General features: G+C 46.3%; 1 protein-coding gene across 9 annotated transcripts in view; it reads left to right on the plus strand.

Moving 5' to 3' along the window:
- Positions 1-8,927: 8,927 nt before the first annotated feature.
- baz2ba (bromodomain adjacent to zinc finger domain, 2Ba) overlaps positions 8,928-27,311 on the plus strand; it is a 68,001-nt gene continuing 49,617 nt past the window's right edge. For all 9 annotated transcript variants that reach the window (XM_086144331.1, XM_086144337.1, XM_086144332.1 and 6 more), the window contains exons 1-2: positions 8,928-9,218; positions 21,221-21,266. The gene's annotated coding sequence lies outside the window, so the exon portion shown is untranslated. The remainder of the gene's footprint in view (positions 9,219-21,220; positions 21,267-27,311) is intronic.

A 27,311-nucleotide genomic window follows, 5' to 3' on the forward strand; every position in this document is an offset into this window, starting at 1 on the left:
TCCGCCAGGCGCCCGCCGTTGCCGTTTTATAGGAATATTAAAGCTGTTACTGTATCATGTTGCTCGAGCCACGTCTCTCCCGACCCTTTTACCCGTCTCTGTCTCCGCTTCGCTCTTCCTTCCCATCTCCCCTCCGTCTCTCTCGCTCTCTCTCGCTTTCCACGCCAATCGGTCGAGGCAGAAGGCCGCGTGGACCCGACGCTCTGCACAGCTAAAAAGCTGGATCTGCCTTCTGGTTTGGTAGCGTGTAAATAAAAATGACTCCGCGAGGCTAAATGCCGGCGAGGTCATGGGCTCCCTACGAGCCGCCCACCGGCCCCGCCGGTTCGCCGTGGACGTTTCCGTTTTTTCGGAGAGGAAAGGGCAGCGAGTCGGAGCGGAGCTGGAGATTTGTTCTCCTGAGAGGCGTCTGTCTGGCGCTTTGAGGGAGCGCCGAGTTTTTGAACGCAGAGTTTTGAGCTCTTGATTAAGCAGGCTTAGAAAAAAAAACCTCTGTCGGGCTTCGGGCCAAATGTCAGCTCGAGATGCAAATAAAGCATTCTGTTATTACCCGGAGGAGGGAGATAATGCATTGCAGAGGCTTGATTAAAAAAGAAAATTTAAGAAATAAAAGAACCCGAGCGTATTTGAGATTCAGCCACGTTTATTAAAACATCGTGGCAAACTCTTTTTTTATTTCGCGCCATCATTGAATATTTCCATATCAAGCAATCCGTTCACTCGCTTTCTTCAAGGTGAATTTTGCAAAAGCGGGGAAAGTGCACGGCAGCTTAGGACTAAATATGCACGTGGCGGCGAGGGCAAGCTGCTGGGTTTTATAGCGGCCTCAAATGCGGATCTACGATCGCGCAAGCTGGCTCCATAGTTAGATCTCCACGGCCTCGACGTACGCCGTCCAGAAATAGCTTACATGCTACACATGGACTCTTGTTCTGCATCTAAACAGCACTTTCGTGTCTATAATTGGAGCGCCGATATTATAGTAGTTTCCGCGGCGTCGGTTCGAATTTGATTTGCTATTTGTATGTTGTGCGCTAGGCACAAATGCACGCCCTCGCCGCTGATTTGTACTTTCCAAACGCACTCGCCGGGTGGTTTCGTGCGGGGCGACGCTTCTCGACGACGTGAATCTGAACCTGCATATGAATTCAGACAAAACCTTGAGCGGGGCGATTTCAAAAGAAAGGTGTTAAACACAGCACTGCCTCCCCTGCATCCATTTCATCCTGCGTTATTTATAAACCCATGATATGAAACCGCTTCACTAAATGAGTGCGTCACTGCTGTCATCACACCCATGTTTACCACAATAGCTGGACCCGACACTGACCGCTGTGTAACATAGTAATATTAATATCAGTAAAATGAATAATAATCTCTTTGTGACGGATGAACGAGCGTGAACAGTTCTTTATCTCTAAATGAAGTGTGAAGAGAAGTGAAGAGGATGTGCTTTTTATCGTCCCACAAAGGGGAAACTTCAGTTCGCGCAGCAGAAAGTGGTATGAATGTGTATGAGTTATGGAAGGAGTGAATGAATGAAAGTGTTTTTGGAGCGGAGCTGGTTGTGAAACAGCCGAATGAGTGAGCGAATGTTCGGATGTCTCTATGTAACACGTGAATGAGAGGGTGAACGCTCGGATGTCTCTATGTGAGGCCTTGTTTGAATCCCCGGGGAAAACAGCATCCCTCCGCGACCCCGAGTGCAGGGAAAGCGGTATAGATAACGAACGAACGAACTTGTATCATCTTTCTCACGGTGTTTCAGTGATGTCAGGGAAGAGGAAACAATATTTACATAAGCGTGTCCCTACTTTCAATATGACCAGTTCTGTAATTTAGTTTCTGTGACCATCTCTTCTTTCAGTGTGAATATTCCAAAGCTAATTTTCCACACACCTTGCAATGCCTAGTGGGGGCTTGAACACAGTTAATCATCAAATCAGTGTTTATATTGCACATGACTTAATTATTTATACATACATACACACACACATATATATGTATACAGGACTGTCTCAGAAAGTTAGAATATTGTGATAAAGTTCTTTATCTTATGGAATGAAATTACAAAAACAAAAATGTCATACATTCTGGATTCATTACAAATCAACTGAAATATCGCAAGCCTTTTATTATTTTAATATTGCTGATTATGGCTTACATCTTAAGAAAACTCAAAAATCCTATCTTAAAATATTAGAATATCATGAAAAAGTAATTTTTCTTTTTTTAATTCCATTACAGAAGATTAAGAACTTTATCACAATATTCTAATTTTCTGAAACAGTCCTGTATATATATATGAAATTTAAAAAATAAATTAAAACTAAATAAATAGAACTATATATATATAGATAATTATATATAGATATATATATAATTTTTATATATATATATACATATATATATATATATAAATTAAAACTAAATAAATAGAATTATATATATATAAAATTCTATTTATTTAGTTTTAATTTATTTTTCAAATTTTATTTTTTCATGTTCACACTTCATGTTCACTGATATTAACTTACTGGATATATATATATATACATATATATATATATACACACAGACACACACACATATATATATATATATATATACATATATGAAAAATAAATTCAATATAAATAAATAAATATTAAATATGTTATTTTTATATATATAATATAAAAAATAAATACAATATAAATAAATGTTAAATATATAATTATATCGATAGATAGATAGATAGATAGATAGATAGATAGATAGATAGATAGATAGATAGATAGATAGATAGATAGATAGAATTTATTTTAAATAAATATACTCATTTGTTCCTTTAAAAATTCTGTAATTATTTAATAAAATTACAAAAATATTTTATTCTTCGATGTTCACGATTTGATTCTCCTACCCCATGTGCCCCCCAAAATTGCTCCCCAGGGACAAATCAAGTTTTTTTTCTGCTTCTGATTCTCCGCTGCTGTCTCCAACGTGGTGGGTGCTTCCATTCGATGCTGATCCCCTAACAGGAGGTGGTACGAATGCGAGATTAGTTACGAGTTCCGGTCTCGGCGCCGAGCTGTGTAAACAAGACGTTTTTCATGCTTTGATCCAAATTTTCAAGGAACCCTCTGCCAAATCAAACTTGTAAGGCCTCGCTCGTGAGGAACCCGAAAGCGTTTTCCGCCTGCAGAAGCGAACACTGCTGAATCGCCGGATTTGCCGACAATGATATCTGTCATTGTGAGATGAGAGTCTCCTGTAGATTAGCAACCGAGGAAGGTAGCTCACCTTTGCATGCAAATCATTATTGGCTTAATAGAAGTAGGTCTGGCTCTCCAGGGGAATTACAGTCATGATTCTTATTTACCTGGTTATCAAATTAATTTCTGCTTCTATTAGTATAAAAAATAAAAAAAAATAAATTGTGTGATTTTTTTTTTTTTTTTGATTTAGCAAACTATTATCTGTGCACCCAATCTAATATTTCCCTGTGGGTAAGAGGAGAGAAATCTCAATTACAACATTGTAAATTAAAATGTTTTTAAGAAATACTGCGTAGTGCAGCAGGCAGGATATAAGTCTTTTTTTGGAGCATATTTTTGCTGTACGGATTTTTTCCAAACTCTACCAAGTTGAATTTTTTGATCCAGCCCCCATCCCTAAGTGTGTGTTTGGATGTGTGTTTTTCTTTTCTAACTCTTTGACAAAGGATAAAGGTCTAAGACAGCGTATGATGTGCATCAAAACCTAAACATCGATTGGATTATTAATTGCCGTTATGTGACACATTGCATTTCAAGATGAAGATGTATGGAAAAGTAGCTCCATTATATTTACACTGAAAGAATAGACGGTCATAAATAGGCTGTATTGAAAATAGGGACGCGCTTAGAGAGTTTTATTTTTTCTACCCTGACAGAAAGATGATAAATACATATATAAAAGTTCATTAATTCGTTCATTATCTATACCGCTTATCCTGCACGGCGGGGGGCTGGAGCCTATCCCAGCTGTCAGTAGGCGAGAGGCAGGGTTTACCTTGCATCCATCACAAGGCAACAAATGGAGACAAACAACCGTTCACACACACGCACACACACACACACACACACACACACACACACACACCATATAGACAGACAGCAATTCACCCTCTCATTGACCTGTCATATCGAGATATACAACCGTTGTCCTATAGAGGTTATGTCATATATATTTATGTATCAAGTCTTGAAATTCCCATTGAAAACCCCCTCCAGTTTCAAAAGTCACAAAAGCGGAACAAGGTGCATTTTGGGTGAAAGAATGAAACTAAGAGTCACATTTTTAGTTTGCGTTCAGGGTCTTTTTTTTTTTCAATCACTCTGCGCCTTAGAGTGTGGAAAATTCCATGTCACTTTATGTTAAGTTGTAAAAATAATTGCGCAGTTAACCGCGGCTAATATTAGTATTTCTCCCAGCTGGTATTGATATGGACTTGAAGTAAATACTAGCTTGATTGCTTCAGTCAAAGCCCGCCACTTAGGTGCAGCTTTAGCAAATGGAAAATCTGCTGACATTTGTGTGGCGTGTTTACACAATGACATATAGATGTGTTTTTATTTGATTCGAGGTTATTCGGCTTTGCTCGGGTTGAGATGACATTTGCTCGTGATCTCATCCGTCGTGGAGCGATGCATCACCGTGGGGCCGGGACTTGTTTCTCCACTTTCCTGGCATAAATGACTCCTCGTTCCCAGAAAAAAAAGAGAAAAAAAAAGGGAGATAATGCATCCCCTCTCTCTTGTCTCCCTCTTTCTCGCTCGATCTCTCTTCCTATCGGTCACACACCGACAACATGTGCATGCATCTCCTCACTGAATGACAGTATGAATGTACCTCATCAACCAATGAGTCACTCTACTACTCTGCTATTATGATGATTTCTCCCTTCTGTGTATTACATCATGCAGAGGGCTCTGCGCAGTAACATTTACCACAGTAAACACTCCGAGTGCTCTCATTTTGACCGGCCGTTGGCGTATCAGTCGGGCCTGAGCGCGGGGGGGGCGACACACATTGACGTGCAGATACCTAAAATCCCCCCCCCCCCCCCCCCCCCCCCCCTTCTCTTTTAAACGGTTCAGTTTGGCTGCATTTCCTGAAAAGAGCGATGTTTTGACACGCGTTAGAAAGACGACGGCGTCTGTTTCCAGAAGAGACGGCGCCCGACACCCCCCCACCTCTCCCCGTAGGTGTCTCTCCGGGGTTAAATGCAAAAAAAGGGGGATTTTTTTATTTCACTGTCACATGGATTCCCCATATAAGGCCGAACCTCAGCTCTAAAGACGTCTGTGATTGATGCTGCGCTCTCTTTAATTGCAAACCTCTCTCTCCCTCTCTTCTTCGTGCTTTTTTATTTCTGCAAAGAATAGCCGTAATCAATAACTGCATTCATGTGGCATAATTGCTGAATTTCATGTCAGTGAGAGACTGTGAGTGCTACTAGAGGCGCACCAATATTCTACATATAGCTGCAGCAAATTGGTCCCTTGTGCTTTAATCACACAGACAGTTCAAATCATTGACGTAGCAAATCATTACATCTCACAAAGCATTGTGTTTGAGACTACTGACGTATTGAGAGGACGCTGCGAAGAGAAGGCACAACGCTGACCGGGGAAGGGGGGGGGGGGTAATTACAGTCCAGTCGCAGGGATTCTTACATTAATCCAAAACAAAAGATTAAATTAAACTCTTCTATTATAGCGGGACGAGATGTGGAACAATAGCACTCGGCGCGGCACAACATTGTCTTAATTTAATTTATTGGGTGTTTATTTAATACTTATTATGTAGGACGCAATGAGAAGTGAGGTCTATAATGCGGTCGCCTAAAAAGACATCCTTAGGCCACTTTTCTCTGTTAACACTATTTTAAGATCGGTTTATGCTGCTCAAATTAAACATGTTAGAGTTGCTGGAAGCCTCTCGTGTTAATGGAATCCCGCATAGTGGATTGCGCGGAGGGGAGAGCAGATGAATCTGTATTCCCTGAATGTGTCTGGCAAAAATCAATAAATGCAAGCGCAGCTCCTCGCTTCTGATGGCTGTCCCTGTCTTTGCATGGTAGACTAATAGAAAAATAATAATTAAATCCAAATCACCAGATTAATTTGTTTTCCATCAGTCTCAGGAGAGATTTTTTTTCCTGTTTCTTTAGTGGCTCATTATACTTTCTAATCAAGACTAAAAAAAAAAAAAAAAAAAGTCCCCCTTTTCGACAGACACACTGTCTCCCTTCCCCCTTCCCTTCCCTGTGGTGTGCTTTCTCGCATTGCAGTCATTGTGCTGGCACTTATTATGTTACAAATGACCGAGGTACGGCAGGCATTCTCAGTGTGCATAAAAAGAGGGCCCACCCTTCTTTGCTGCTAGTGCCTTCTCCTAATGACGATGCTCAGAGTGCCCCCCCCCCAATGCTGTCCCGTGCAGCGACCCCCCCCCCCCCTTTCCCGCCCCCATGTGCTCTCTTTAATGAAGATTCTCCAATGCAATTAAAAATCCTTGCTTGTCGCTGCTACTGTATGGCAAACATAGCCTCTGTCATTCCTCATGGCTTGTCATTCTTGCTACCAGAGGCGGAGAGGATGGAGAAATACACCAGGGTGCCAGTGGCTATACAGACAGATAGAGGGGATTGTGTGCATGTGCATGTGTGTGTGTGTGTGTTTGAAGAAGAGCAACCTCCCCCATCTCAACAGGTAATGGAAAGGGGCTGAGAGAAAAATCAATGGTCTAAGAACATGGAGAGCAAGCTTATGAAATGGCTTTAACTGCACACCAAAAGCTGAATAAGGGGTTCTGTGTTCGCCCTCCAAAACTCGGATGACCGCTCAAATACCCCACTATCTGATCCCCGCCTCGGATCCATGACCCGCAAATTTAAGCATAAAAATACTCCGCCTCCGTGGAGAGCATTTGCAGCGGAAAAAGAAGAAAGTTAAGCCGCACACTTTTTTTTTTTTTTCTTAGCGTGACACAACAGCCGAGTCGGATTCGGCACACATTTACGGTCATTTTAAATGTTTATGAAGCATTAATATGAATGCGCCTGTAAACCAATACTCCATCATGCCGCTAACAATGACTTCATTGTTGCCGGGTGATTTACGAGGTGTCTATAAACTCACAGTAAACAGTTTGTTAATCCTGTATAATACCTGTTAAAATGGCTGCAACTGGCAGCGATGAGACATGCAAAAAAGACACACCAGTTGTCTGTGTGTCCCATCCCTGTCAGGGTGGGGCATATTAGAACAGTTGCCCACTCCATCTGCAAAAAAAAAAAAAAAAAAACTCCCCCCAACTACTACCCCACCCCCTTGTTGTTTTCCAGTTGAATGAAATAATCTTCCCCCGTCTGGAAAGCCAGTCTGGGTCAGAGGGCCTGCGTTCAGCCTGTTGCTTATTGTGTGTTCAGAAGAGGAGGTAAAGGACACAATTAAGCACAGATGGCTGTCTTTGCCAGGCAAATGTATTGATCCTATCCTGAGGAAGATCTGTCCCATTTCTGTTTGGGGTTTGACAAATGCCTTGTTGCGTAAAAAGCCTGCAAGAAACTGATTTGTATTTGTTTGATCGTGTATCGTCTTCTGAGAACTCCTCATCCCGGTTGGATGGCGCGCGACACGTGCACGCTTCTTCCATTTTTTAAAATTTTTTTTGGTTTGTTTTGTTTGGATTCCCTTAAAAACTTCATTCTTGAGGCAGGGGATGTGTCTACGTGAGGAGGGTGGTTCGGGGTGGTGTGCGGGGGGTCGGAGGGGGTTATCCATCGGGGGGCACAAAGCACTTTGCCTTGTTTTGATCTCCTTTATTCTGGCCATTCTGAATAATGCAGTATGTTTGGGTTTGAATTGACATGTTTTAACTTTGCACCTGCTTTCAACTTCTCTGTAGATTGCCTTGAATGCACCACCGTGCATTTATACAAACATAAGTATACATATGTTTATCCTCAACGACTGTGTTTATTTGGTTTCCAATTGACAAGCTTCAAATTTGCAGCTGCTTTCAACTTCTCTGTAGATCATCTTGAGTGCACCATCCTACACACACACACACACATATATGGTTTATTCTAAAGAATTGTATTTGTTTGGGTTTACATTGACTTGCTTTAACTTTGCACCTGCTTTCAACTTCTCTGGGGAGTACCATGAATGCACCACCATGCATATTTACACACACACACACACACACACACACACACACACACACACACACATTCAAGATTCAAAGTGTTTAGTGTCATATGTAGTCTGGAAACGTGTTTCCCTGTACAACGAAATTCTTACTTTTGCATCCAGATGAGTGTTGAGAAATAAATGATAATAAACATACTGTTGTATCTATATATTTATGAAACCAGGTGCAGGTGATGGCTGCCACAAAGTAAAAACACCCAAATCGTTTGATATAAACAAAAAGTTTTGCGAGAAAAAAATCTTTAGAAACAAAAATCCAACACAATATTGAATGTGAAGTATCTAAAACACCAGGTTCGTACTTTTCTGATTTTTATTATTAATCAAAAAGTTCAACATATTTCTTAAAAAAAGAAACAACTGGAAACACACATGTCTATGAGACAAAATATAAATGACAGTTGCATGTTTGTTTATTTTTATTTTTTTTTTTACTACGGTGTTTGTTTACCCTCCGCGGGGCTCCGATGGGGGACGAGACCGGGGGGAGGCAGGGGGAGTCCCCGCCGCCGCGGATCTCCAGGACGGCGTCGCGGTCTCAGTCCCCGCCGGTCAGCGAGCGGATCCTCCGCTGCACAAATAACAAGTTTTCTTTGTGTGGCGGTAGAGAGCTGACGTCAGGTCGGTTCCTTGAAGTGGAGCTGAATAAACCTTGAGAAGAGTCTCCTTCAATCTGCTGTTAGTAACTAACACACTCACACACATACACAACACACACACACTCACACACGCACACACTCTCACACACACACTCACACACACACGCCGAGACTCAATTACTGGCCAATTCCCTTCTTTATCACTCGTCCCCCGACCTCTCTCATAACCGACCAAGGGGAAAAAAAGAGACGAGAAGACGACCAAAGCCGGGAGTGTTAGTTCTACCTGTTTTTTTCCTCCTTTCAATTTAAAAAAAATTAAAAAAGCCCACGTTGGAAATAAGTTAAGTGTCGAGAGTAAGAGAAAGAAAAGGTAAGTGTTTTTATTCCTCTTTGCTTCACCCCCCCCCACCATAACAACCTTCCCCCCGGCTCCGCTCTGGTCTGCCCCGCTCTCCGCTCCGCTCGCCCCGGCGATGAGCGGAGCTGGCTCCGGTTCTCAGTTTCTTTAGCTTTTTTTTTTTAAACCTCCTCTCCGCGTGTGTGTGAGAGAGAGTGTGTGTGTGTTCGAGTGTGTGTGTATGTGTGTGTGTGTGTGTGTGTGTGTTCGGCTTCTAATCAACCGCTTTTACCGACTTGTTTTCGCGTTCCGGTCCAAACTCCCCCCCCCGTGGATCGGTGCGTTTGATCGGACCCGCGGAGCGTCCCCGACCCGTCTTTTGTGTCCCTCGCTCCGGTCTCTCTCTCTCCGCTCCGTTCACCACAACAAATAAACAACGATAAAAGAAAATCCCAACTTTTTTCGGCGAGGTTTTATGGTGTCGTTCCCAGCTTCTGGGTTTTGATTTATTTTATAATTTAAATCGACGGTTTCGGTTGCGTTTTCTACGCTGGATGTCGGTTATCGTCGACGTAAAAGAAAAAAGGAGGGGGGGTGTGAGGCAACGCTGGGCTGCCGTTGGTCCTCGCCGCCCGTCCGTTTAGAAAACCCATCCGGTTTTAACGGTCCCCAGACGCGTTGAAAAATAAAAGCAACCGGGCGACGAATACATAAATCCCCCCTCCCATCTCTCTTCTTAAGATAGAGATAAGATAAATATATATCTTTTATTTTTGTGTGAGTTTGAGCTTTGCTCGAACCGCCGTCCGGGCGAGGAGAAGCTAACCCGCCGGTTCGCTTCCTCGAATCGCACTGCTAGCTTAGCGAGCTATCTGGCTAGCAGCCGCCGGACGGAGTTGTCGAAATGTATCCCTTTGTGTATATTACAATATCCTCCATTTTTCTCCCCCCTGCCCCCTCCGAAACAACAAGCCTCTCGCCATCTTGGTTGTTTTAGACTCGCCTCCTCCTTATCCTCCTCCTCCTCCTCCTCCGCCGAGTACCCCCTACCTTTCACCTTCCCTTAGCTTAACACTCGGACACACACGGGCGACCTTTAAAGGCAACCGGGTCCACTTTTCTTTGACTGTCGGACAAGTTTGGGGCTTTTTTTTCGGACTTTGACGGCGGGTGAAACGATGTTTCAAATTAAAAAAAAAAACACGGTGTTTTGTTTGACGACACCGCGGTGGCGAAGTCAGGGATGATTCGGGGGAAAATGTGACCGATGATGATGATGGGGGAGCGGTGGGGACTGGCAGTAAACGCTGCTAGCTTAAACGTTAGCCTCCGAACGTTAGCCCTTGGAAAGCAGTTACAGGGGTGAAAGTGTGAAGTTGGGGAGTGAGCACGTCATGGGGGTTGGAGTGACTCGGGAGTGAGTCGGTGAGTGACAGGTGGACGGGAAGGCGTTTCGCCGCATCTCCAGTTCGGCGTGTAATTTGCAAGGGTGAAGGGGAAAAAATGAGTTTGCTTAATGTCATTTCAAGATTTTCCCCCGGCAAGCTGTTTTGTTTATCTTCTCCAACTGGACAGGAATGAATGAAGGGAAGAGGAGGAGGAGGAGAAGAAGGGGGGAGTAGGAAGGAGGGATGTTAATTACCCAGAATCCTATTAAGGGAAGAATAGTTCATCCCAAATCTGAAAACTGGATGTCATTATCGGGCCACTTTATTCAATTGCAATGGGGAAGTTTTTAAGAAAGAGATTAGGCGGAGTGTCTCGACGGTACCGAGTCGAATCGATCGGCGATCTATCGATCGATGACACGTCGAGGTGATGTAAACACGTGCAGACTTCAGAACCCCCCCACACACACACACGCACACTCACACACTTGTGTAAGTTGGCAACGATGTCTTTCCAGAAGGCGACGTTCATTTAATTTGTTTTGCAACTTCATCTCGTCGTCCGTTGGCGTTGCAATCACACCCCTTTGACTCAGTGCAGCTTGAACTTCTCACTTCCTTCTCTTGTCCGGTGTCAAGACAGGAAGGCTGAGAAAAGAAAAAGAAACAAACAAACAAAAAAAAAACCCCAGAGAAGTAACGCCTTGAAATGTAAAAAGCTGATGGTTTCGACAACAAAGCCGGAGTGCAGCAGCTGTGTAGCCAAACGTGAAGGCGTCGGTGGCTGTGTCCTTATGGGGGGACCTCTCTCTCTGCTGATGCATCGACACGACAGCTGCTCGATTCCGCCGAGCCGCTAAGAAGCCATTAGCTGACAAGTGTCTTGTTTTTTTTTTCTTTTAATTTAAAAAAAAATCTTTTTTCAGTTCAGATTCACGCACGTATTTGTGTGTTCGCTTGTGCGCAAATAATGCAGACCGAATGCACAGAAGCGGTGATATACTTGCACTGTGTGATTTGCAATAATTTGAGAGAAAGAGGGGAGAGAGAGGCAAGGGGGGAGGCAAAAGTGGAAAAAAGAGGGGGTGGGGGGACAAATCTGTCAGAGTTTGTTTGCCATGTCGGTTTGAAATGAAAGCACACTGTGCTACCTCAAGCACACTCAAATCAGAGATGCCTCTCCTTGCCAGGCCAAGAGAAAAAAACAACAACAATTCTTGGCTGGAGTTTTATTCTCTCTCTCTATCTTTTTTTTTCCCTCTCTCCCCTTCTCCGGTCCACCCCGCCCTCAAATTGGAACTGTTGTTTTTTTTTGAAGAGATAAAGGAGGACTTCCGCTTGACTTGAACATTTAGGAATTAAGGATAGACACTGTTAAGCCCCATTTGCATGTCTACCAAAGTCACAGCAAACGGTTGCTATTGACTAAGCTGATTAGGTGAAATTAGGTTCACGAGCTCTGTGTCTGGGGGTGCTGAATTTGACAGAACTTGGACAGCTTTTGAGGAGACAATCCCATGTGCACACAAGGCTGTATTCTCCATAATCCTTTTGCATTGAATATGGAGGAGACCCGAAGCTTTGTATTCTTTTGAAAAGAAAGTGAGATTTATTAAGTGTGCATCTTATATTGATAAAGTTATTGGCTCCAGAAAATGTCCGTATAAAACAGGGGGGCGGACGGAGTACTGACACGGCGTCCTACCCCGATGCCGCCTAATGTAGTGTTCCACAAAGGGTACATCAACAGGTCTTATATGTTATCACATGTTCAACAAGTTGTTGCGCGTGTTTGTCAAAAAGGCATGGGTTGAGGTTATGCCCCTCACTCGTATGTCGTCACATCCCAGTTGTCAGTATTTGTAAACCCCTCATGAGTTAACACATAATTCCACTTGTTTTGTGCCTTTTGACTGTGGAAATGAGAAGGATCCTATCAATACCACTGGCAAAGCATAGTGGTAGTGTTGTGTTCTGATTACCATCATTAGCACTGAGGGAAATCCATTTGTCAACCATGGAAGTGATTCATTTGCCAATTTCAAGTGTACTCACCGCCTTTTCCATTCGATATCAGACGAAATTGAGCAGTTTTGAACATTATCCTTCGGCGGCTCTGTTCCTAGAAACTCTTGAATCAAGCCTCTCTTAATGTTCTTCGAAAGACCGTGTTTTTTATTTCTTTTTTTCTTTTCCTTCACTCGCTGTTAGCGGTTGGCATTCGGAGGCGCAACTCAAAAGGAAAGCGTTTGCCAAAAACAAACCCGACGCCTTGTGATCGCCTACTAATCGCCTCGATCGAAAAGCAAAAGGTCTCGAGCCTGAAGTGAATTTAAGGGGAACTCAGATTAGGGTTACTACTGCGTTGTTGTCGGCGTTTGCGAAAATGACATAAGACGCAATAAATGGTAAGATTTTGAAGTTTCCGAGTGTCTTGCATTGCCGGTAAGCTCGACTTTGCCTGGCACGGCGGCGCGTTCAGTTCCGTGTTGTGTCTTTCAGGCTTCATCCTAACATGCCATGTGTATGCTAATGGCTTAGTCTGTTGATATCTTTAAATATTTAATGGATTTAGACATTATATATGGGCAGTCATTCATTTTTATCTACCAAACATCTATTGATAATACTGACCATCTGGGAGCCCTGTCATATCTCTGCATGTTAGCGCTGCTGACACAGAGCTGTGAAATCCAGAGAGGAAGCAGAGGTCTGCTCTGTGTTAACTAAATGATTTAAGAAATAATGTTAGACCGAGTCTTAATCATATTTCCCCATGCCTGCTCATCGGCCACCCGTTTCACATGTTAATCTGCTCGCGACCGGCCTGAAAACAATAGTGACAAATGAAATAATGTCCCAAGAACTGGGGGGGGAGCTTAACAGATGTTTTTGATGGAGACATTAATCCTATACGGGCTAATGGCTTTTTGAGGAGAAGCTGCGTTTTAGTGAAAAACTAAAAGCTTCTGGCCATCGGGCTGATCATAATGCCTCTTATTGTTTCGGATCTGACGGCTTCAGCCGTCTTTTCCGACGGCCGCTTACTCACCGATATGCGTTTGCTTCGCCCGGCCTCGCAGGTTAATGTCCTTAGTGTCCGAAGCGGTTCGGCTCACAGGTGATCCGGCCGAACCGATGCAACCGCGGCGTTTCGGCGATTGACGCGTTTTCGTGCCGATGGTCATCAGGCTTCACAAATAATCACGCGAAGTGCGAGCTCAGCCGGCGTGAGCGGTTTCAACCGGCGCGACTATCTTTCGAGCGTATCTTTCGAGGATTTTTGTCTCTGTTTTGCGGAAAGAGGCCAAACAGGCCCGGCGACATAAATCGATGGCTATCCTTGCTTTCGGCGAGTAGTATTGTGTGGATTACATTATGGTGGATTAATTACCAAATACTAAGCAGTGTAAAGTACAAGTGGGTCACCCCGTGTTGACTTTCAGGAGACAGAAGACAGAGCAGCCAAATTTGGGAGGGGAAGGCGATAAGCTGCTTCTTTGCCGGGCGTCCCCTGGGCCTCTATTTATCATTCAATGTGAGAATTTCCTTGATGAAAGTCAAGGTTGTTTGTGCATGCTCCGTCTCGTTGGGATGCCTGTTTTTCCACCAACAAGGTGAAAAGGTTGATTTTCCCCCCTCTAAAGAGATGCCTTGTTTGGAAAGTCCGGGCTGGTTTCTTTTAATGAAGTCTCAAAAGGTCTTGATGATTTTTTTTTTCCCTCCCACTTCAGGGCTGTTGATTGTTTTGTACATAAGTGAGGAGGCGAAAAATACAACTGTACTACTTATTCGCGTGGCGAAGCAGAGAGGGCTTTCACCTTATGTGAGCAGGAAGCATCCATTTAACGTGTCTTCCTTTTTTCATACAGAAAGAGTAACAGCCCGCCTCTCCGTCTCCTATTTACTCTGCCTCGCCGTCTTATATAGATGGCGTCATTTTGGTTAAGCAGGGACCTGCTTATGGAAATGGAATGGAGGTCTGGGAGACCTGCTACTTAGTTTGATGTTTACCACACCCTGACATTCTCAATCTGCAGCAGGGGGCCTTTATTTACACTTTCCCCCCTTCCCCGGTATTCCCACGAGGCCGGTCGCACTCAGATGGGGAAAAGGATAGTAGGAATGGAAAAAGAAATAGGAAGAGGGTTTCAGATGTGGCAATGGGAACGTTATTGGTTTCTCTATCGCCGTGCCTCCTGGGTCAGCGGGGTTCTCGACGACGCTACAGAACGCTTTCCAGCAGGCGGGGGAGCCGAGAGCCGCAGAGGGCGTTAAGATATACACACCGATGCATCCACACACGCCGCCGGGACACGGGCATTTACACAAAGGGAAAGGACACACGCGTGTGTGAGTGCGCGACCGTTCGCTCACGCGCCAGCACACACAAAATGTATGAGATTGCGCCTTGACAGGCCTCATTTATTGATCTTCTTCAGCATTTAAAATCTGGTCACTGCTGCCACAAAGGCTTTTTATTTTAGCTGCGCTGGCAGAGCCCGCTCCAGGCTAAGCCAGAATGTTAAATATTTAACTCCTACAGAATGCCAAGAGAAATGACAATCATGGAGAAAACAAATAGGGAAGCAGTTCTGAACTGCGCTAGAGCAATGCGTGTTATTTGCACAGAAGCATGTTTTATGGAAACCACAGTAGTACAATCGGCTCTGTGTACGGCTGCGTAAGCTCTACAGCGCGGAATAAAGATCTGCATATGCAGCACCTTCTCCTTTGTTTTTTTTTTTTTTTTTTGCTTTAAACTGAAATTTATAGGACGCTGTTATTCCTCTCGAGATGAAAAAGCAAAAACGTTCCCTCAGAAGAACAAAAAAAAAAAAGTTTTCACTCTGAATCCACCGCGGCTCGGCGCTGACCCGCACAGCCTTATCATGTTAGCCGCGCAGGCCTCAGCGCTCCTGGATTAGTCATTACTGGACCCGGGACAGGCTGCTGTTTTTAGCATTTTGAGGTTACAAAGGGATACTCATGTTAAGAGAAGTGACTCAATTATGTTTAATCCAGAGAAGCCCTATAGCACGCAGTGATAAGCTGAGTGCATCAGCCATCTCCTCCTTTGGGTACAATGTCTCTCTCTCTCTCTCTCTCTCGCTGTTGCTCTCTCTTTATGTTGTAAACAAGTTATCGAAAAATTAACTTTTCCTTTTGGTGTTCTGGGAGAACCTCCCCCCCGCTTAGTTCGGCGTCGGGGAGGGGAGGCGGTTCGCCAGCGTTACAATTTGTAATGATTTGTCTTGAAAAGGTCAAAGCGTTTTTTTTTTTTTTTTTTTCTTTTCGTGACGAAACGCTTCAAACGTCGTAACGAACATTTGCATCGCATTAACATTAATATTAAAATAAAAACATCCCCGGGCAGCGGGAAACCCGCTCGGCTTCCCTTATCCAGTCGGACCCGCCGCCGTTGTTTTTCTCTTGTCCGGCCTGAAAGCTTAGCCCCCTTTTGCCTGCCTGGTGTCGTGGCATTGTCCCCCTCTCCTCCTCTCTGTCTGCCTCGCACTTGTGCTCTCTCCTTGTGAACGGTGACACTGAGAGACAGCTGTAACGTGAGACGCCTCTCGATCCTGGCAGGGGCTTGGAGAAAAAAAAAAATCCCCGGGCAGAAGGGAGGGAGAGGCCTTTATCTGAGACCGGGGGCGCTGACCTCCCTCATTCCCCTTCTCTTTTTCTTCTTTCTTTCTTGCTCTCTCTCCCTCCCCATCTTCGCGTCTGGTCGCACATCCTATCCTCCCCCCGCCGACCGAGGCTGCCCTCTGCGAAAGTGCAGCGGGGAAAACACTTTCCGCGGTCCGAGACGGCGCCGGGTCCGTTTAGGTCACGTTGAGCCGCCTGTTGCGTCCCCTGTCCCGGCCGAGCCTCAGATAGACGGCAGCCGGCGTTTAATTTAACAGGAGTTAAAAAATAGAGCGAGTGATACCAAAGTGACATGTGTTTGTAATCTGTGTGAGGACACTGTGTCTATCTTTGTGTTTGGTGCGCTTGTGTGCACGCGCAGATGGAAACATCCACACACACCCTGAACTCCAGGCGATGGCTGCTAAATCTTCTGTGAGAGCTCCCGTGTGTAATCCAAACATTTAGAGCTAATTTAAGCATGCAGGCAGGAGCAGCATCCTTTAGGAAACAACAGCTCCCTCCCTCCCTCCCTCCCTCCCTCCCTCTCTCTCTCGCTCTCTCTCTCCGTCCTCCATATTTTGTGTGTGTGAGTCTGTGTGTGTGTGTTTGTGAGTGTGCACTGCCTATGTGTTTGCGAGTGCATGTCTTGTTGTCGCTGGAGGGAAATGAAAGCACTCAATCACTCACCTGTCAGAGTACTTCAAATTCTGTCTGTAACACACACACACACACACACACACACACACACACACACACACACACACACACACAGACACATAAAACCCTACATGTGCACGCACAGACACATATGTGGTTACACACTAACCCTGAAGGGTTGACAGGACTGGCCCTTTATTGACTCCCTTGATCAAGGAGACAGCAGATCCATTTAATAGAAGTTGCACTAGTGTGTGCGCACACACACACAGACACACACACACTTACACACACACACACACACACACACACACACACCACAAGGGCATTGAAATCAAAGTGGACCCACATCTGTTGTCCACCCTGCTCCACTGCAGCCACATGCAACAAAGCGGGCCGTCAGTCAGAACAGCATCTGTATCGGCCGCTCTGTTGAATTTTCCAGAAAGCTAATGCTAACAGCTGCCACGTTTCCTCTCTACGAGATCGGCGAACGGTTTCCCGGGGTCACCGCTGCGCCCAAACATTTTATCTCCGTTATAGACATGGTTATAGACATGTCCTCCTGGCCTCGCGCTCCCCCCCGCCCCTTATTCTCTCCAGTTGGCCATGTTTTGCACTGAGTGTTTCGGAAGGCCACTTAGCCAGGCGGGTGCTGGGAGGAGATGTGACAGCTGTGTCGGTCACGGCTACTCTGACCTTCACACGTCTTGGTGATGGATCATCGAGGCTATAGCGATACGCTGAACCTGTTGTGTAGGCCGGCGACACTCGGGCTCACCTACTGCGCTCACGCCGTCCCTCCCGAACTCGCCCGCCAGGAATGAATGCGCTGGAGATATTTGTCACTCGGCGGGAACAGGTCTCAGCAACGGCCATGACGAGCGGAGTGAAGAGGACAACACAAAAAGGTGTGTGTGTGTGTGTGTGTGTGTGTGTGCGCGCCACGCTCGCTGCCCAGCACAGCGCTTCATATGGATCCTACCTCTCACAAATGGATTGCACTAATGTTCGGAGCTTTTCGCCAGCCTCAGAGCGCTTTACCTTCTGCGTCTGCTCCCTGGAGATGGCACTCGGTCCATCAAGTCAAGGATGAAACCATTTAGAGAAAAAGAACCACACACACACACACACACACACACACACACACATACACACACGCGTGCATATAGCCAGGAGGTCGGGGAGGATTTGAATTGCACTTACACAAACTTTTCTCGCGTTCAAGTTCTTTATTCAACTTCGCTGCCCCGGACACTCTTCTCTTTCAGACACACACACACACGCATATATATATATATATATATATATACATATACATACAAAGGTACAGAGATTCCATTTTGTCAGCCTTCAGCCCCGGATCATGTAACGATAAAAGATGCTGCCCTGCAGTTAAACACTGCCAGTAAATCACAAGGCAAAGAAAGCTGGGAGAAGCACTTATTTTTAAGCAGCATGAGAGACCACACTGGGGGGAGGTGGGGGGTTGAGACAGATGGGGTAGGACAGAGAGATAGAGAGAGAGAGAGAGAGAGAGAGAGAGAGAGAGAGAGAGAGAGAGGGGAAGAGAGAGCTTCTTTGTGCACTGTGTACAGGCATTGTGTGTGATGAAGAGATGAATCACTGCTATTTAGGGATTGGTTTCCTGCAACTGATTGTGTGACGACTCAGTGGCGGACAGACTGTCAAGACTTGCCTGTTTTGTTCTGGGGGCTTCAGGAAAACGTCCGCGGCCAAGTTTCAGCCCCCCCTCCACCACCACCACCACCACCACCACCCAGCCAGCCACCACCTCCTCCTCCCTGTGTGCCCGAGATCGGCCGAGACAAACCCCCGGCGAGGTATCAAATATTAAAATGCGGGAGATTTAAGGCCCGTGTGTGGTTTTTTTTTATCAGAGCGTACCTTGTTCGACAAGCCGGAATACCAGTGGTAATTTGTAAAGTAGGCTCACATGCGACATAGTTCCCCTCTTTCTTCCTGATCCTCCTTTCTATCTCTCTGTCTCTCTCTCTTTCACTTCTGTGACCTTTCTCTCCTCTCCCTCCATCTCTGGGACCTCCTACAAAGGCCGGCCTGCGCGCTCCGTCGGCCTGCCCGCGGCGCAAATGCAGGTAATTATATCTTTTCAGGTAGCATCTATTTTTTTTTTCATAAACATGAACATTAATTATGCGGGTATGCCTAAGTACTCGTGGCCATTACAATAATGACATTTGGATTGTTATTCAAATAGCGGCAAATTCAATAACATAACTTAGGGCTGTAATTTGCTCTATCACTGTATTTGCTGCTTGCAAATAGCTGTGTTATTTTCAGAGGGGTGATTACGCACATATATATATATATATATAAATATGAATATATATATTTAAATCACACTTAATTAATAATGACAGTGTGTTACCTGTGTCATGAAAACAGTAAAATCCCGGTAATTAGTAATTTACTATTATTCCAATCAAATTATGCAGCGATAAAGGTGGTGCTTTTCCCCCGTGTAATATGGAAGCAAGGTAATCGGGGTGATCAATGTGGCTATCGACCGAAAAGTGACCGCTAACTTACTTCCTCCTCGCTCTCGGATGCCAGATACAATTATTTCAGACTGCCGTTTGGAGTCCTCCCTGTCTTATAAAAGACTTTAATAAGAATATATAGTTTTTATATCGTAACAATTTATTAGGGCTCTGCGGTTGTATGAGGCCGCAAGATGGGAAGGCTGCCGAGGGGGGAAAAAAAAAAAACACCCAAGGAGTCTGCGGTGCCGCGCTTTGTCCCGCCGATGTAAAGCTGCAACCGTCTCACAGCGAAACAAAGTTAATAGATGAACAGATAGTTTCCAGTCAGGGAAATGATTGCAGACGAGACCGGCTTTCTTATCCCGCGTGATTCACTGGAGTCATGGCTGGCAAATCTTTTCTTTTTTTTTCCCCTCCTCCTCCTCCTCCTCCTTCTTCTTCTTCTTCTTCTTCTTCTTCTTCTTCTTCTTCTTCCTCTTTTCTTCTTCTTGTCTTCTCGAACCCCTCTGAGCAGAAATCCTTTAATCATCCTCTAATAGGTCTTTATGAAAAAGCCGAAGATGAATCCGGCCCTACCTGGCTCTCTGTTATCATGATCGCCGTGATGAGTTATCAAAGTATTTGTGTGCATCTGCAGTCTGCTCGCGTATGAGTGTGTGTGTGTGTGTGTGTGTGTGTGTGTTTGTCTGAAAGGAAGTGTGGCAGTTTGATCAGCGGGTTATTATGAGCATCAAGCAGCCCTAGGTGATTTTGGTCCGGTCATATATTAAGCCGTAATGACAGACGTGTCATTTTCGTCTTTCCCCGGGAAGAATCCAGAAAGACAAAATCACTTAGCGCTCATGAATTCCAATGTCCTCATTTTCTGATATCGGCGTGACAGTAAGTCCAAAAAGTGACAATTACAGGGAGGAGGTTGAACGTTCTCGAAAACCGCAACTCTTGGACCGGTAGTGGAGAACACGCGTGTGAGGCGGGATTTGTGCTGACGAGGCGTCAAGATGACGCAATTGCTTTCGACCACACGGATGTGTCCACTGTCAACAAAGCCCGTTTTTTTTTTTAGACAGCTACCTGCGTAACAGCTTTTGCTAGCCGCAAATCCCTAAAAAGGCCCTGCGTGTGTGTGTGTGGACACAAGTTGGCGCTGGCATCGTGAGCACATAGGCTAATTATTCCGAGGCCTTCGGTGTCAGACGTTTATGCCGCAGCGTGTTACCTGCGCAAATATGTGAGATACGTGCTGCAGTGTCATACATTTACACACACACACACACATGGGGAGACATCTGCTGTGAGCTGCTTGGTTCAGGCCTGAGCTGATAGAGAGAGAGAGAGAGAGAGAGAGAGAGAGAGAGAGCGCAGGAGGGCCTCAGAGACAATGCATGAGAGACGGGCGTGAGAACGCAAGCAAGGCTTGGTTCTCTGCAAGAACTGTCTTGTGTTTGGGAAAAAAAAAATCCTCACGCTCAAAGCTCCAGTGTCTAGATCCTTCTCTAGCAAACAGGTTTTACGAGAAATGGCTCAGGGAGAGTGATTTTGTGTTAGCCCCCACCTCCCTCCGAATATCCGCCTTAGACATATGATTTGCTTCGCACCGAAAGCAAACACAAATAAAACACGAGTACGGTGAACTTCCAGGGGGCGGCGGCGGCGGCGGCGGTCTTTCCCGACCCTGTCGTCGGGATGGGCCGCGTCGAATCCACCCGTTTTTATCGTCACGTAAATCAGAGCGTGCCAGAGAGGCATTCGGACGCGGTGACTCAGTGCTGTGTTCATTTATTTATTTCTTTTTTCCTCTGAACCCTTGGTGTCTCTGCTTCGTCTGCAGGTGTTGCAGCAGTGATGTCAAGGAGCTGAAGACATCTCTTTAACCAGTGAGTACCCAAACCTCCCCCTCCTGCCCCGGGGCGTCTTTTTTTTCTTATTCGGGCCGTGCAGAGCAGTCGACGTGTGACTTAACAAATTATATTGTCACAGACTTCTGCTTTTAAACCATTTTTTTTTTTCCTTTTTTAAATCACGCAAGAAAAAAAACTTGCAGACTCCTCCACTTTCAGGCCTAATTTGATTTTCATTCATTCATTGAAAGAGGTTGCCCCCCCCCCCCATACTCTCTCTCCCTACCTCTCCCCAAATTAAATTTAACAAGAGACCCTTGAACAGTAGTTGTTATGATTGCATTACAAATTCGGGGTTCATTCAGTGAATCAGGCAATTAATTAGATTTCTCCCATTCTAATCAGAATATTTGTCTGAACGTGCGCGTCTAATAAACATCTTTTGAGTTTGCTATCTGCTCGGAGCCGCCGCTGAATGTAAATGGCTGTCAGCCGTGGCCCCGCCGTGCTCCGGGGGGGCCGGATCTCCGCGCGGCAGTTGTTTACGCGCCGCTTGAATCTCTGCACCTTTTTTCCCTTTTTCTTCCTCCCTCTTCCTGTGTGTGTGTGTGTGTGTGTGTGTGTGTGAGAGCTATCTGTGCTCAGGGGCGCGGCTGTGCGTCCTCAAGGCTTCACTTCACACCAAGGTGGCGGTTTGTTATTCCGCACACAGACATGACTTGCACTTTTTCCCCCTCTCTTGCCAGATTTGATGGCCCGGTGCCAGCGAGTGTGTCACCAGATCAAATGAGATCTTTTATTAGAAGGTTTTTTTTTTTTTTTTTACCGAGCACAGGGAAATACTTGTCTCGCTCGCGACTCGCTATGTAGCCCCTTTGTGCGGCACCGGACCCGATTCCGTCAGCCGTAGCCTTCGCCGCTCCGTTCTCGGGCCGCCACTGATACATCATGTCCGCCCCCCTCCCTCTCAGATTGGTTCAAGCCGGTTGTATCATTTGTGATAAGTATTGATGAGTCGGCTCTCGGGGAATCAATTTCTAGAGGTTGAGCCTTGTAGCTCGACCCCCGCCGCCGCTTGTTTCTAATTGGCGTCTTGGTTGCCTGAACCTTCCAGCAGACCATAGAGAACGAGCCCGGCGGAGCACGGGGGGAAGATGGAGCCCGTCCAAACAGCCGCCGTGTAATTTGCTGACATTTGTTGCTCGGAGGACAAGAGGAGGAAACAGGAAAGAGCTGCTTAAGTCAAATTCCCAGAGGAGCATGCAAATGTTGAGAGTTGGAGAAAATAAAAGACGGGCAGTGTAATGCGTCTAATGGTACGGATGTGTAATTATATGACGTGCGAGCGCGTGAGTGCGTGTGGTTCAGGTTTGGCTTAAAGTGGCGAGCGTGATGGTTACGCCAGGCTGTCTATAATGATTCTTTTATTCATTCATTCATAATCTATACCACTTATCCCGCAGTCAAGGTTGCGGGGGGGCTGGAGCCTTTCCCAGTTGTCATCGGGCGAGAGGCGGGGTCGGCCCCGGAGCGCTCGATCACAGGGCCACACATCCAGGCACGCTACCATTCACATGTAATATTGACATTCGCTCTTTCATTCACACCTCATAGAGACATACAACCATCCACACAGCTGGACAGTTCAGGCTCTCCAATGAACCTCCTGCATGTTTTTTTTAAATTGCGGACTGTAGTTTTCCACAAAAACCTTGGAAATACCATTTTCTCCTTTAAATCAAAAGATTTAAAACATAAAACATACATAAACATCCGTCCAGCAAACACATACAAACCGCTATGATCCAGGTACGCCATGCTGCCACGACCTGGGGTTTCCCTGCAGCGGGGTCCCGCCGCAGGTGCCCACGCCGCCGCGCGGCCTGGACAAAAGTAAAAGTAAAAGCGAAGCAAAACCGAGCTTAAAAAACGTGGATCGGAAAATTCTGCTATTCCGAAGATCCTCCTCATCCCTGACCTACAAACCGACACACACACACACGAACACTGACCCACAAAGAAACACACACAAACTTTCCCAGGGTGACGGTGAGACAGAGGGTGTGTGTGTGGGTGTGTGTGAAGGAAGGATCAGTCTGTCCTGCAGCTGCAGCGAACTGGCATTTATTCTTGATAAGATGTTACATCAAGGATGTGTCAGTAAAGGGTTTTATTAAAACCACCACCAACAACAACAACAACAACCCCACTTCCTTTGCCTTCTTCAGGGGTCGCTGTCATGAATAGCGCCGGTACCGCTAATGATAATAAATAATAATAACAATAATAATAATGATAATAATGGGATGCACAACAGCGGGTGATGTTTCCTGAGATGGCGACGGCACGGCGAGGACCCTCCGGCGTACGTGCACATCCTAATGTGCATACATTTAGGGGCCGAGTGCCGTAATGCATGTGGACTTAAGCCGCCGTGCTGCATGAGGGAGCAGCAATGCTTACACAGCCCCATCTGCCTGATCCTGGCTTGAAATGCAATGCCTTTTAATGACAAAAAGTGTGTGTGTGTGTGTTTTGTGAGTGTGAAATAGAGAGGAATAAAGGCAGAAGGAGAAGGAGAGAGAAAAACATCTCGAAGGTCAGGAACAGCGGGCGGCCGTAGGGGAGAGACACGTGAGACAGAGATAGTCTTGCGTCAGCCCCGCAGCAGTACACTCTTCATGTGTGTGTGTGTGTGTGTGTGTGTGTGTGTGTGTGTGTGTGTGTGTGTGTGCACGCGTCCTTTGGGGCCAACATTTTCATCTGCATCCCACCGTGCGTTACAGCAGAGCTGCGTGTCCATATTATTTTCACTGAGTGCAAGGATCTGCAAACCGTGAGGGAGGGATAGATGGATGGATGATGGAAACAGATAGATAGATAGATAGATAGATAGATAGATAGATAGATAGATAGATAGATAGATAGATAGATAGATAGATAGATAGATAGATACATACATACATACATACATACATACATATATTGATAGATACATAGACTGATACATAGATACATACATAGATACATACATCGATAGATACATGGATTACATGAAATTTAGATACAATAAAACAGGATTCCTGATAACAACAGCATTGATAGTAATGAGTTATATAAGTGCCACCACAACAATGGCTGGCTGGATGGCTGGATGGATGGATGGATAGTTCAAAAGATAGATAGATAGATGGACTGATAGAGGCTTTTCATGACACACAAATGCCTTTGTCAGTCCCACCGCTGCAGCTGATTTTCACGCCGTGCGACACAGGAAGTGGAAATTATACCTTTCGTTGCCCGAGGGGAAGAATTTGTGCGTCTGTCTGCGTGTCACAGAAACGGACTAGGGTCTCCGCCGTCTCAGGAGCTACCATTATTTCCGGCTTCTCATCGGAGAGCCCTCTGTGTCTTTTCGCCGTGTCTCTTCTCCCCGCGCCCTTTAAACCGCCGCTTTGTTGGGTCGGGGAAGTGTTCTGAGATAACGCCTAAACATTTAGTACTTTGTACTTGCCTCGGAGCTAAGATTGTTAAAAAGCTGCTACACGATTGTCCTCGGGATAGAGGGAGCAGCGCAGATTCAACAGATCAGCAGACACGCGGATGCATTCATTTGGGCTTACCCATCCATGTCTTCTTCTCCTTAACCCCCCACCCCTCACACACACACCCACACACACACACACACACACACACACTGTGTTTACCTCCTCTGTCCCACATGGTCTGGACGGGGTTCTGTCCTCCGGCCAGACATTTGATTCACCCCGATTGCAGGACAACCTCTGCCCTCCTCGTCCCCGGCACGCAGCGAGGTTGCTCTTTTCGAGACCCCAGCGCCATGAATCACCGCTCGCGCTCGGGAGGCCTCGGCCCGCTCGTGGCGCCGGAGGAGGGGGTCGAGGTAGTGTGCGCGGTCGAGAGGGGGCCATTTTGAATGTAGAGCCAGATAAAACAGGGGCCGAGAGCTTTCCCAGAGAGGGCAAAAACATGGGAGGTCTTTGTATCCGTGTGTTTTGTGGGAGAGGAGAAATGTCCGACACACAATGCCGAGTTTTGGGTGACACGGTGCTTGGTAATTGCACGCCAGTAGTTTATGAAACATTAGGAGGAGACCTTTAAACTCCCGCCTCTCCCCCAATCATGCGTCACAAACCTTTTAGCATCACACAAACAGGATTGCAATCTGAGAGCCCCTGATGCCCACCGCTCCGATCGGAGGGGAAAACGAGAGACGCTCATCATCGCCCCCGCTTTCAACCCACCCTGAGAGCGAGCAAGGGATGTTTTTATTTAAACGCACAACCGGATACTTGCGGAAAACTTCTGATCGCGGCCCGAAGGCTCCGCCCGCTACTTCGCGGAACATGAGTTTAGCTATAAAGCCTCCGTCACCGGCCTTTTCGGGGGTTCGAAGGTCAGAAGCCGCCGGTGTGTAATGGCATTTTGCATTTTTACGGTGGCCGTCCGTGCCGACCGGGCCGCCCGCTCCTCTGGAGAAAGCGAGGAAAAGCCGAAAAATGTGTTTTCAGGTCTCGGTCCGGGGGATTTATGTAAGTGTTTTCTGACCACGCTCACGTTCTCTCTCTCACACACACACACACACTGGCAGACACCCAGTGCCAGCTGTGACCTACGAGCGCCTCCTGGTTTATGGGGTCTGTCTCCCGCATCGATGATCAGACCTCAACTCCTCATTCCTCAGGACGGGCCTCCTCGCTGCTCCTCATCCCACCCCTCTTTTCCGACCCTCTGCGTCCGATGCTCAAAGCACACACACACACACACACACACACACACTCGGACGTACGCTCTCGACGAGCGCCCGTTACTATATTCTCGACTTGCCCGGTGCGTCCAGGCGGGGTGAAGAGCCTCGGGGAAGGCATCGCGCCTCCATTTGGAGCTCTGAAAGGGTTGGAGGCAGCGAGCGCGAGGCTTCATTGCAAGACGAGGACAAACACCAAGAATCATATTAATCATTAAACACATTCAGCTTTTTATGTCCTTAGCTGCCAGACTGTGAGCGTAACCTCTGTTTTTTTTTTTTTTTTTTCTCTCGGATCTGATTTGCTTTTCTCGTGTGAATGCGCGCATGTTTGTGTGCGTGTGTGTTTTCTGAGGCCCAGTTCAGCAGGTCTGGTGTGCAGATGGTGGAGTTGGGGCCTGCTGAATGAGATACCCTATTTCTTCCCTTTTGTTTGTCCCTCCTCTCTTCTTTTTTTTCTCCTCCTCCCGCTTGTTCCTCTCCTCTTTTTTTTTTTTTCCCGCCGGGTTTTATTTACCAGCCACATTCGCGGCTGCCTCTCCTCTTTCATCGCTGCATCTGCTGAGGGCCATCTTGGGCAGAGGAGAGTCTTCTACCGCTTTATTTCCCCCTCTCCCTCCTTCTTTATGCGCCTCTCAGGGCTCGGCGCGGCAGCTATACACGGTGGCTTTGGAATGAAATGTCTCTTAACCGAGCCATGTGCCCCGGAGCTACGGTAATTGCAGGTGAAATTCAGCTTCCTCTTTAAAATGCCATCTCTCATTTCCAGTTACCGGCCCCCTCCGTATCTCTCTCCTTTTTTTTTTTTTTTTTTTCTCCCACTCCTTCCCTCCCCTCCTGCACCCCCACCCACCCTCTCTCTCCCTCTCTCTCTCTCTCTCTCTCTCCCTCTGGCTGTCTTTCAGAGGCGTGTGAATCCCTCAGCCCCTGTCGCGTCGCTCTGCCCCAACAGACACTCCCACAATGCACAGCGCTGATGGTTGCACAGTGATATCAGCCATGCGGAGGAGAGGGAGGGCCGCTGCCTAGACACAAACAAACACACACACACACACACACACACACACACACACACACTTGTAGTATGTGTGTTGAAAGAGAGGCAGCGAAAAGATAGCATGACAGAGGTGTAAAGTGTGTGTTCTTTGTGAGCAAAGGAGTGTATATGCCTGCGCGTGTATGAAAGGAAGAGATATATGGTATGTGTGTGCGTGCACACGCGTGTGTACGGCGTCAGCAAGGCGTGATCCGTGTAGAGGTGACATCAAGGTGAACGCGGCGTGCAGAATGCTCTGCCGACTCGGGAGGCAGCA

This window comes from Fistularia commersonii, chromosome 3 (assembly GCF_037954325.1).
Source record: "Fistularia commersonii isolate RoL2024-O1a breed Wild chromosome 3, RoL_Fcom_v1.0, whole genome shotgun sequence".
Taxonomy (NCBI): domain Eukaryota; kingdom Metazoa; phylum Chordata; class Actinopteri; order Syngnathiformes; family Fistulariidae; genus Fistularia; species Fistularia commersonii.